At 45.3% G+C, this 12,922-nt stretch overlaps 1 long non-coding RNA gene across 2 annotated transcripts in view; it reads left to right on the plus strand.

The window, feature by feature from the left end:
- Positions 1-8,941, plus strand: part of LOC142040840 (uncharacterized) — a 33,955-nt gene extending 25,014 nt beyond the window's left edge. For both annotated transcript variants that reach the window (XR_012653308.1, XR_012653309.1), the window contains exon 3: positions 8,838-8,941. This is a non-coding gene — a long non-coding RNA (uncharacterized LOC142040840). The remainder of the gene's footprint in view (positions 1-8,837) is intronic.
- The last annotated feature ends 3,981 nt before the right edge of the window (positions 8,942-12,922 follow it).

Raw genomic sequence — 12,922 nt, forward strand, 5'->3', positions numbered from 1 at the left:
GGTGAATAAATTTATTTTGTAAAAGCTCCCAGTAAATAATACATCCCAGCCACTCAGTAGGGAGAGGGTATTTTTTGACGTATTTATTGTGCTAGAAAGTGCATGACAATTCTGAGGGAGAGGTTCATGTAAGCACTCGGCAGAATATGAGTTCTCCCATTAAAACTCCCTTTGTTTTATGGGAGCAACTCTGTGTGTGGTTTGAAAACCCAAACCTGTCAGTTTATAATTTCCTCACCTTTTGGTTAAAGAAATAGCTTTTATTCAAGCAAAACTTCTATTGGCTGAGCTGGACGTTTTGCTCGAGAAAAGCTAGTGGAGTAAGTTACAGGCCTCTGAAAATCCTGGCTGCAGAGGGATTTTAGGCCTTTAAAGGATAAGCCAGGAAAGGACATTTTTTCCTTTCTGCAACCAATACTAAGACACTGTTGCTAGTAGTGCTTTGGGCTTGTTGTTTTTTTTAATATGCAAATTGGCAAGATTTTATTCCAAAGTGTAAGCATTCCTTATTCCTTAGAGATTTCACCCATACGTGTTGGTCCTTCAGCTGGCTTGCCTTTATACGTGGCCGGTGCTGCAGAAGGCATGGTCAGGGGAGGGTCAGTCTGGGATGGAGTCACCATTTTGGAGGATCTTGTATCTGGTGAGGCCCTCATGGATTTTGCCAGAGAGCAGCTGGAGAAGCTGATTAGGAGGCAGGGCAGGGTTAGGTAGGTGATGGTGTGCTTCTGATTCAGTTCCTGCTCATGTTTGTGTGTACTGTGGGATAATCTATGTTTTAATTTAAATACAAATGTGGTATCTGGCCAGCTGATGGCGTAGCTTCTGATGATACCACTGGACAAATGAAGCATGTGTAATCCCAACCAAAACTGGGCTAACCAGCAGGTCCAGTGGTTGTGAGCTGGGTTCACTGTTCAAAAAATGTTTGCTTTAGCACAAGAAGCCATGTTGCAATGCTGTTTGGTGTTCTTAAGCAACGTCCTAAATGTAGCAATGTGCCATTGCATGGTTGGAAATTAAAAATACCATCTAAGTAGCAAATCTGACACCTATGATCCTCAAACGAACCAGATGAAATGTACCTTGTAGAATGTTATTTTATCTCTTTGTATTGGGGTTGAGAACTGAGGGTCAGGTGCAACCCTTGAATTCAATCTGGACAGCATACAGAGCAGAGGGACTATGTATATAGGAACCAGGGGCCACCAGGTATAGGATGCCCTGTATCTGCACACCCTAATAAGCTCAGCAGAGGGGGGTCACTTTTTAGGCCGGGGTGGTGAGCACATTGTATCTCTGTGCGGTATTGGCACAGAGTGGGTACTGGCTGGCTGGTACTGGAGAGGTGGAGAGGCAGAACATGGGGCAGTCCTGGGGAGGGCTAGAGAGCCATGGGGTGAGGTATGTCGTGGGTGGTGGGAGGCAGGAGTGGAGGTCTTGGGGTAGTATTGCAGCAGGGGTGGTACTGATGAATATTTTGGGGGATGTGGTACATGGCAGCCATGGCGGGGCCGTGCCTGCGGGTGTGAGCACTGGGAACAGCCCCCATCAGCACAGGGAGCCAAAGAACAGAGGTGGTTTTAATATGGAGCGGCTGGAAAATTGGGAAATCCTCTGGGTACCTCCTCCCTGATAGAAATGATCAGAAAAAATAATAGCTACAGAACATCAGTGGAACACGAGTCTTGAAATCCAGGGGTAGCTGATCCCCAGAGAGCCTCCAGTGCGATGCTTGCTCAGAGCCTGCCTGCAGCACGCACAGATGCAGGTTTGTGCCTCTTCTCTCCCAACTTCCTCACAACACGTAAAGATTACCTAGGTGAAGGAAAAGTCAAGCTTTTTATATAGTGCTCGCTGCTATAGAAACCACTAGCTCTGTGACAATGTGCCCTGCTATGGAGGCACAGTCGGCAGCAGCTCCGGACTAGGGGATGCCATAGCCTGCACTGTCAGTATTTGATATTTTTGACCAAAGCCTAGCTGCCTTTTGAACCGCTGTGTGTCTTTCACTTCTCCAACATGCAGCTTTTTAACATTGGAAATAGAGATGCCAAACACCTGGAGTTCTTTATGCTAAAAAAGAAATCCATAGCTTTGTAGTATAAAGGTTTATGTGCTATTTTAAGTCTGTCGCAACGTGTGGATGACATTAAGCCTCTGCTGGTTTGAATTACAGCTGTAACTTTTCCCAGAAAGTCACTTTCAGCCACCTCTGTGTCTCTCCAACAGGAAAGAAAAGGCAGCATTAAAGGAGGTGATGTATGAAACGCATTGTGTCTGCTAAGCCTTTCATGATAGTGTTAAGCTAAAAGTCTGTAAAATGACTGTAGCTGGGGTGAATATTTCTGAAGTCAGAGGAGGATGGAGCTGTCAGCTGTGTTGGAAGAAAAGCAATCTAGCATTGATCCTCAATCAATAGAGCAATCCTGCTAATGCTTGTAATTCTAATTTCTGTCACTAGAAGACAAATAGAGCAAGGAGAAAACAAATGTAGAACATCCCAAAGACATCTGAAGTGCTCTCTGCTAAAAGTAAAAAGGAGATTGGATTCATGAAGTGTATTAAAGCAATAGATGTGCTTGCTTCTTTAGAGGTTGCAAGATCTCTATATGAAGAAAAAGGGAACTGCTTTATTAATATCCAATTTCTGGATGTTACAGTTGAGGCAGTATCTCAAAAGCATTTACCTGAGAAACGGATCTGCAAATAAATACTCTGATGAGAACAAAAAAACAACATGGAAGATAGAGTACAAAATAAAGCTCTCTTTTCAATGACCAGGGTTAGCTTGTCTTGAGCACAGTGATGTGGTGTGTGTTCTCAGTGAAAATAGGTGTCCAGGAAATCTGAACAGGAGCTTTCTGCAAAGGAGAAGAAGATGAGGATGGACAACAAGGGCAGGGTCTAAAAACAGTTGGTTGCTTCCATCACCAGTACTGCCTCCTATTCATGCTTTATCCTCCCATTCATGCTTTAGCCTCCCATCCTGCAGAGTGGGCAAAGCAAGGTAGAGGCCAACCCCCTTTTTTTTTTTTTCCTTTAAGTGATTTTTCCAATGGCTGCACTATGTTTAACTCATGCAAAAAAGCATCCCAGAGTATGGGCAGGGAAGCTGTAGGCAGGTGGTGTCAGCAAGGTACTTTACGGACAGGCGGAGCGGGTCCCACCTGTGTTTGGCTTAGCAAAGCCTCCTCCTGTCATCCAGCCAGATGCATTAACCCAGCCAGAGCTCGGCTGCTGCTAGCCTGAGGACTTCTCGCAGGAGACAGCCTTGCCCTGACCTCGTGCCAGGACCCTCCCCAGAAAGGCACACAGAAGCTTGTTTCAGAGCACCAGGCTTCATTTGGCTCCCAGTGTTAAGTAATTAATTGAACACCTTTGGCATCAGAGGAAAAAAAGCCTTAAAGGATTTTACAAGTATTTTGCAGTACCCAAAGCTGTTGCCTGCTCCTCTTCCCGTTGTGTCACCCCCAGAGGATCTTTACCTTCTATAGAGGTAATCTGCTGATCACAGCAAGTTTACCTTCATTTTGCTGTTACCTACTTCTTTCTTCTACAGATGTCCTAAGCTAGTGTGCACAGGTAAGTGGCTGAAGTTCAGCTCTTGATGCTGTGCCATTGGCCTCAGCAAAAGTTTGCATTTGACTTCTGTGGTCCCGAGCAATGGCAGTTTCATTAGGTTTGACATATTCTTTGGATCACAGAGAGCCCTGTAAAGAGTTTAAGAAATTAGACTGCTTGTTTCAACAGAGACTTGTTTGCGGGTTTAGGAGCTGAACTTATTTTGCGTTCCAAACCAGTCATCTCAGAGGAACTCCATTGTCCCACTGGCAAAGTACTGAGTGGGGCAGAGGCAAGGCAGGGACTAGGTATGGAGACTGGGGAGCTGCTGTGGAGGGGAAGGACGAGAGCTTCGAATCCTGACCTCTACTGCAAGTTAGAAGCTAATTCTGCGAGCGTTTACATTGCTTTATCCAGCTCCTCTCCTTTCAAACACTAGGACAGGCTATGCTATAACCCCAGCAGCCTTCCCTTTGGGGAAGAAATGTCGCAGGGGAAGAAATGTCACAGCAAAGTGTTGGTGCTACTCCAGGTACGCCTGAGTACCTTCTGCAAGCCCAGGGTGTTCTTGAATTGTGAGACCAGTACAACTCAAAACACAGACAGGCAGACACATGGGGTTGACAAACTGCCATACACAAGCTATTGGAAAGTGCGTGCTGAATGAAAGGTGCTGGCCCACCACCTCTTCTTTGAAATCGGTAGTCTATGTCAGGTGTTTTCAGAAGTAAAGGTGCTCTAGAAGTATTGAAGTTCATCCTCTAGTAGGATGAGAATTCTGGCAAACTGCAAAACCAAGTCTCTCTAGAAAGACTGCATGATTTACACACCCACTTCTTAGTTTTGAATAATCTAGGATTATTGCTGCCAGACAAACTAAATTAGTCCTGTCATAAGCTCTCAAAGCCAGGCAATAGCAAAACCAGCTCAAGGGGTTTTGTTTTCTTCTTTAATTTTTAGGGCTTTGCAAGCTGTGAAAATGATGAAACACCTAAAACAGTGCGAGAGAAAAGATTGTATAGGATTATACTAAGTAAGCTTTCTGGCGGGAAGCATGCAATTATATATTATGTATTGTCAGCACATGGAGCATGATGGGACTATAATTTTACCTATGTTATTTCCCCTGGTTGCCAGAGAAACCATAATAAGAGAAGTCAAAATGCTCCTGTCCTTAGTGATCTTCTTAACAAACTCTCACAAACAGCATCAGCTGTTATAATTGTTTTCTCTTCACTAGGCTGATATCTGATGTCACACATACCACTGTCAAAATCAGCTGGTTTACCAGTGCAGAAATCTAGACATAAATCTAGATTAAAAAAAAGCTACGCTGAAGGAAATGGAACAAGCACATTAAATAAAAGTAGTCATACATATGAATGCTTTCCTTTGCCCTTTCCTGAAAAGCTTTATTGATGCGGATAGAAATGAGAAAAAAGGGCTGCCAAGTCCAAGAAAATTAATCCTTGTCAATTTTAAGGTGAGTGAGGTGCTGATGAAGGTCTTGGTGATGGCTGGTGACGTGCATGCTTTGAGAAGCTGTGTTCGGGGAAGAGCAGGGGCTCTTTGGAGACCTTTGGTTCTAACCACAGGCTAGAGCAGGTTTGCTTGGCAGCCTTGGGAAATAATGGCAGTGTCTCTTGGATGGACTTCAGGAGGCACGGGACAGGGAGGACATTGCCAGGGACCTGCTGGAGGACAAACAGCCCTGGGGCAGCAGTAGCAGTAGGGAAGAAGGAAGCCAGAAGGACTCTTCATCCCCTCTTCCTGCGGAACCAGCAGCTGAGCAGGTTGCTGAAGGCTTCTTCCTCCTCCTCCTCTTCCTCCTCCTCCTCCTCCTCCTCCTCCTCCTCTTCCTTGTCCCTGTCAGTAGGGTCTTTGGGGCTCTGTGGAGGAGCAGGGTAATGGGATGACACCAGGGTAATGGGGGAAAGCTGCCCATCCGGCAGATCCTGGAGTTAAAATTTTAATATGATTTTTTTTTACCCTGTTCCTTTTCTGTCCTTTGAGAAGTGGTGCTCTGGGCCTGAAGCAGCAGTATTTCCATGATCGATGCAATCATATTTTTTCATCCAGAAAACTGAGGGTACAGATAAACAGGGAGTGATGGCTAAAATGAACCTAAACTAGAGTAGCTGCAAACACATCCTGTGCTCTTTCTGCAGCCTTTTGTAGCAGTGGCTGGTGGCCCCACACCTGAGAACCTCTGCCAAGTCACAGATGTAGAGGAAAGAGACTTCTTTTTGAGTCTTATTACTACTGTATAAATAAAAGCACAGAAAGGCCAGAGAGAAGAAGTTTATTTTGTAGAGGAAACTGAGCAAAATATCAGATTTGGGCTTTAGCTGTGGGACTAGAGAGGTTTCTGGTCTTTTGGAGCGTGCAACCCGTGGGTATTCCCTCCCTCAGGTTCTCACGTTCACCTGCGAAGTCTCTGTGTCCCCTGTTGCCCTCAGATGATGAGCAGTCACGGTGTCCCCGGGGAAATACAGCTGTCTTGGGAGGCTGGGACTGGAAAGGCAGGTCTGTCAGGTCAGGAGAGTGCATGGCATTGACAAGCATAGCACAGCCCTGGCTGGCCTGCAACTTTTGTCGGGAACTGCAAGATAAAAATGCCAGTTCAGTTTTATTCAGGGTGGTGAGTGCAAAGCAAGTCCGAGCACTTGGGAGCCTCCGGTGAAAGCTGAGGTGGACATGCGAGCAGAAACGTTGAAGTTGGATTTGTGTGCATGTGTTTGTCTACCCTTTCCTAAAGCTGACAGAATGTTGAGGATTTCTTGTCTGGGCAAAGGCATATGAGCAATCCAGCAGGTATTTGGGAGCGAAGCATAAGTTTACAAAGTGCTGAAACGGACAAGGACGCTGTGTCCTTGTACGCTGGGAAAAAGGAAGATAAGAAGAGCCTGACTAACAACACCTGGATGCTGAAGGATGAGATCAGTAACTGCTGGACACCTCGTGAAGAAGTTTGCACAGCCAACAGAGGATAAGATAGCGTCGCGTGAAATGTGGTATTATACCAATTAGAGTAATGCTCAAGGCGCGTGGACATAGAAGCTTAGCCAATAATAACACTGTAGTTAGCGCATGTTATCACCTTTTTCTATATAAACCCTGTAAAAACCTGTAATAAAGGAGAACGACTATACTCATATTGAGATTCCATTGTAACTCCGGGACCGACCCCCACTCCGACATCTGGTAGCAGAGGATGGTTGCGCCCGAGTCAATTCTCCGAGACTGCGGTAAGCAGCGAGAGGAGGGGACTGGGGGACTAATCGGCTGGGAGAAGTGCTGCTTGGGTGCATAGTCAGAGCAGACAACGGCGCGAGTTGGCACCTCGCCTCCCAGAGGGTAAAGCACAGCAAGGGAAATAGAAGCTGTAACAGGATAAACCGCAACAATGGAAGTGGAAGCTGCGGCAATGTTGCTCGCAAGTATCCTCTCTAAGAGAGGGATCAAGACAATGGTAAAACAACTCATCAAGTTGATGAAATTAGGACAGCGATGGGGTCGCTTTAAAGACACCCACATGTTGTTCTCTGCCACAGAGTGCCATGAACTGGGAGATAAGTTGTGGGACGAGACGATTAAGGCGAGTTGTACCGCAAGAGCTTTCGGACAGACTTGGCGAGAAGTAATGAATCACCTTCTACAAATGATAGCAGAAAAAAAAATGGCCAAGTCTGCCTCCGCAATGTTGGGCACTGAGACTACTACTCCTGAGTCCACACGTATTTTCGACTCGGAAACCACGAAAACCGCTAGAGGGGTTGTTGCCCCTATGAAAGCGTCAGCTACTGAGCTTTTAAATAATTCACCTGGCCACCCAGAAACAGGACAGTGCGGTCCTAAACAAGGGGGTGCCGATTGCCACCCGAGGGAATCTCAGCCCCGGTCAGTATCGGTAATAGACACTAAGCCTTCCTCCCCTGAGGACGAGGGAAGCCCAGGAGATGATCAAGAACTGCCGCACTCCCCACCTCGTGCCCCCCCCCCCCTTTCCGCCCCCCCCCCCGCTGCCTCGCAGCGGCCCGTGTCCACTGGCCATGGAGCGGCCGCCGCCAGGCGCGGCCGCCCCCAGGCAGAACCATCCGAGCCCCCGCCCCCGTCCTTTCATCCATCCCGCCTCTCGGAACCATGGACGGTGAAACCAACTGTGCCCGCAATAGACGCGGAGCCGCCTGCAGTAGCCGCTGCAGAAGAAAGGCAGAGACATTGGAGGGGGGTAATAAAAGATGCCATTATAGAAGGGACTATGCTCCAAGCATTCCCAGTTATTGCATTAAATGGACAGAAAAAATGGGAAGCGTTTGACTGGAAGGTCATTGAGAAATTAAAGAATGCTGTGAGTCAGTACGGAATCAAATCTGCGTTAGCTCACCAAATACTGCGATTCATTGTTTCTGCTGATACGCTGATACCTCAAGATATTAAACAGATAGCACGGTTAGCTTTAGAGCCCTCCGAAATGCTAGTGTTTTTCCGACAGTGGGAGATGCTCTGTGATCGGGAACAAGCAACACCACGACAACAAACAGATCCCTTATGGGGAGTAACCACACAGATGCTGATGAGTACTGGACCCTTGCATCAGGGAACGCTCAGTTACAATGTATCACTGAGGTTCATCACCTATCACAGATCTTGGCATATTAAGCTTTTCTTACCATACCAGACAATATGCAAAGCCATACTTTTACTCAGGTGAAACAGGAGCATAATGAACCTTTCACACAGTTTATTAATAGACTGCATAGGACAATCTATGACCACCCTGACATGAACAAGGACATAAAAGAAAACATGCAGCTCCTCAAGGAGCTACAAAGAAGCTCAAGGCCAGTAAGACACCCTTGGTCACACCCTTTAACTGTGGCAAACGTGGACACATTAAGAGCAAATGTACAGCTTCTGCTAAGAAAGATGACAATACCACCAAGAATACAGGAAGAAGAGAAACTTTACACCGACCATGAAGGCCCCTCGCGCGATGACACACATGCAAGGAGTTTGGGCTGCCAGCCCTCAGGCAGCCTCGCAACTACCAGATCCACCACTACAGGAAGCTCCGGAGTGGACGTGGAAACCGCAGTACACATTCAACATAAAGGGACCATTGGGGTTTGGGCTTAGTGCATTTTTAATGGGACAATCTTCAACAGCTCTAAAAAGAATCCTGGTAGTCTCAGGGCTTATTAATGCAGATTATTGTGGGACTGTGAAAATTATGATTCATGTTTTAATCCCTCCTGTTTCTATTCCTAAAGGTACCAAAATAGCACAATTAGTTCCATTCAGGTCATGTGTTCCAAACCCAGGTGAAGTACAATGTGGAGATGGTGGATTCGGCTCCACAGCGAAACCACAGGTATACCTTGCCATGGACATAACAAAAGGTAAACCAGAAAAGGTAATGTAATTGGAAGGGCCTGACAGAGTTATCGTCAAGAAACTGATGACAATCGATACAAGAGCTGATGTTACGATTATTTCATGATATATTTGGCCTCCATCACGGCCATTGATCAATCCAAATTTTGGTATTGCAGGAATAGGGGGCACACAAGCCACCTTAGTAAGTCAGCTACCAATTACATTTGTGTTCCCCGACGGTAAACACGTTACGAAGCGTCCATATTTACCCCAGCTGAATTGTTTGGCCTCATAGGCCGTGATTTATTAAGCCAAATAAAGACAATGTTAGTGACCCATCCTTTTTAGGAACAGTCACTGAGCAACAGCCAATCCTAAAAATTAGCTAGAAAACAAATGAGCCTGTTTGGATTGATCAGTAGCTGCTAAATTCTGAAAAGCTGCTAAAAAGTACAAGAGTTAGTTAAGGACCAATTGAGAGCGGGACATGTTGTTCCTTCCACTAGTCCATGGAATACACCAATATTTACCATTCCCAAGAAAACTGGGAAATGGAGACTGTTACATGATCTCAGAGCTGTGAATACAGTGATGCACAATATGGGAGCCCTGCAGCCAAGTTTGCCATTTCCAGTTATGCTTCCAGAAGAATGGGATTTGTTAATTATAAATCTAAAGGATTGTTTTTTCACCATTGCCTTGCACCCAGATGACACTGAACGGTTCACCTTTTCGATACCATCGATTAATAAGACAAAGCCCTATAAGAAATACCATTGGGTTGTGTTACCGCAATGAATGCGCAGTTCCCCCACGATATGTCAGGTGTATGTGGCCTGGGCATTAGAGCCTGTAAGAAAACAGTTTCCTCAGTTACATTTTAATAGCGGGAAGGAACTTGCCACAGGATGAAATTTTAACTTGATTACAGGACATCTTAAGCCATCATAGAGTAATAATTGCTCCTGAAAAGGTGCAAAAGGCAACACCTTGGAAGTATTTGAGGTGACACATAGATGCTAGCAATGTTAGAAATTTCAAAGGTACATGATGCCCAGAAGCTTGTGGGAGACATCCAGTGGGTGCGGAATCTTTGCAGTATCACTGATAACAATATGGCCCCTCTGGTAAAACTCTTGGGTTCCAGTGCATGTGTATATTGATACCTATCCTGCTGCCATGTAGGCCACTGTACAAACTGGAGAAAAGGCCTTATATATTAAATGACATCTTCACGCTTCTTTTGCAGTGCTGGGTGTGCCTAAAGAAATTAAGACAGACAACGGTCCAGCTTATAGTTCTACACAATTTACTCGATTTTATAATTTGTAGGAAATTCACCATGGTACAGGTATTCCACATCTTCCCACAGGACAAGCTATTGTCGAACGGGCCAACCAAACCCTAAAGAGCATGCTGCAAAAACAAAAGGGGGGAACCCAGAGCTTACTCCCAGGGGAACGATTGGCCAAAGCCTTATTTGTGCTAAATTATCTTAAACTGACAGGTGATCACAAAGACCCACCAATGGTAGTGCATCATGCTCTTTTACAGGTAGAAAGGACGCATCAAAGTACAGGAATCATGGTAATGTATAAGGACCCAAAATCCAGGAAATGGTGCAGACCAGCAGAATTAAAACTTATTGGAAGAGGGTATATGTGTCTGCTTACAGATCGAGGCCTTCGCTGGATCCCGGCTAAGTGGGTCAAGCCATGGCTTTGCAGTGATGCTGGACCCGGAATTGTCCCAGTGGCAACTGGCACGGCACTGGCAGGTGCTGGAGCCATTAATCTGACAGATTCTGACTAATAGAATATTACACTTTAGAGGACTAGCGGACATGAAGTCCTTCAGAGAGGTTTTTAGAACAGCGTGCTTTATTGTATATAGAACCTGCTTTAGGTAATAAGTGTGTTAAGCATAATTTGATTAAACATAGCGTGATTACGGGAAGATAGTGTGGGGTAAATGTAAAAGTTAGTTAAAGCCAAAATTAAGGGTAAGGTCTATTTCCATCAATAACCTGAGAATGAGGTTGATTGTGTTTCCACAGATACAGGCCCACGATGGACTCCTCTTCAATTTGTACGACCATCATCATCTGGAACATCATAGATGGTGTGGCAATATGAATACCACCTCAGTCAAAAACTAATGTATAGGTCACCTTGGCTAACATAACAAGTCAAGATTCTCTGTGCATTGCAACCGCATCACAAAGCCCACGAACCAATAGACAAGATGGCTATGACTCGTGCAGCGCACCTGGCCAGCAAGCACATGCGTCATAGATTGCAACCGAGGCGGACTTTTGGCACCCACTGGCCACGTGTGCCAAAACCTGTTCCTCTGCAAATGTATAAATACCGGGATTTTCCAAAGAGCATCGAGCTGGTGTACGGTGAGGCCATCGTTGCCTCTGTGGGGACGCCCACATAAAGCTGACACCTACCGATTGCTGAGCTGAGTTCGCGGAGCAAGATCACACAAGAATGTATGCATGGTTCATCTTCCTCATAGTCCTCCTGGTTCGAGTCATTGGGGGTAGCAAGTTAACTTAAAGAGTTATGGGCATTGTTGTAGTTATTGTGATTTTAGCTATGGTAATAATTTTACCTTGTTCAGCTTGTTGAGAAAAAATGGCATCCCAAGTTATAAACAAGCCTACATTGCTCAAAAACAAAAAGGGGGAATTGTTGAGGATTTCTTGGCTGGGCAAAGGCATATGAGCAATCCAGCAGGTATTTGGGAGCGAAGCATAAGTTTACAAAGTGCTGAAATGGACAAGGACGCTGTGTCCTTGTACACTGGGAAAAAGGAAGATAAGAAGAGCCTGACTAACAACAGCTGGATGCTGAAGGATGAGATCAGTAACTGCTGGACACCTCGTGAAGAAGTTTGCACAGCCAACAGAGGATAAGATAGCGTCGCGTGAAATGTGGTATTATACCAATTAGAGTAATGCTCAAGGCGCGTGGACATAGAAGCTTAGCCAATAATAACACTGTAGTTAGCGCATGTTATCACCTTTTTCTATATAAACCCTGTAAAAACCTGTAATAAAGGAGAACGACTATACTCATATTGAGATTCCATTGTTACTCCGGGACCAACCCCCACTCCGACAACAGAAAGCACAGGTTTTCCCCTCACTTTTGGAAGAATTTTCTCAAGTAGGTTTAATAGTATGTGAAGAAGAAATGACAACACCTCTCTGCCTGATTGGCAGCCTGCAGCTAACTTGTAATGAGTTTTTCTTAATAACATTTCAATTATTCTTCCTACTGAGGGTGAGTGCAAGTTATAACTTAAGTAAAATTATTACAGCCCTATTCTTAAATGTCCCTGTGCAGAGTAACGGTCGGGGTGTCGAGTGGCTCTGGTGTTTGGAAATTATGTCTGACAGCCCCAGGAAAGCGTGAAAGAGAGCTGTCCTCTCGAAGCCTGTGAATAGTCATCTCAGTAACAAGCATATGAACAGCCCAGGTTTGTGTCCAAGAGAGATTTTGGGTCTCTTGTCTTGATGGAGATTTGATGAAACTGAAAAGAAACCATTTTTAAGTAGGTGTTTGGAAGAACAGAAAACATTTTTCTTACTGTATAATATAATTAGTAGAAGAAACGAGGTGGCCCCAATGGCCAACCTCCCTGCTGTAAATCCTCTCCAAGTAAAATTTCATCAGATCTTCAAAAACATCTTGAGAAGTCTTTCACAACTGAAGAGAAGTCCCTAAAGGCAGCCAAATGGTTTTCACATTACCACAGTGCCTGCTAGTCCTGAGAGCCACTTAGGAGGTGTGGAAGTGGTTTTCAAATTATTTCAGCCTCTCCTCCTCCCATGCTGGTTTAAGTCTCTTCACAGGGTGTCCGTACCCACCACTGAGGATGCAAGGGAGGATGGAATTACACGCTTACTGTAAACTGACTTTTGCATCACATAACACATTGAGCAAATCATCAGCTGTGAGACTGCAGT

Source organism: Buteo buteo, chromosome 17 (genome assembly GCF_964188355.1).
Source record: "Buteo buteo chromosome 17, bButBut1.hap1.1, whole genome shotgun sequence".
Taxonomy (NCBI): Eukaryota; Metazoa; Chordata; class Aves; order Accipitriformes; family Accipitridae; genus Buteo; species Buteo buteo.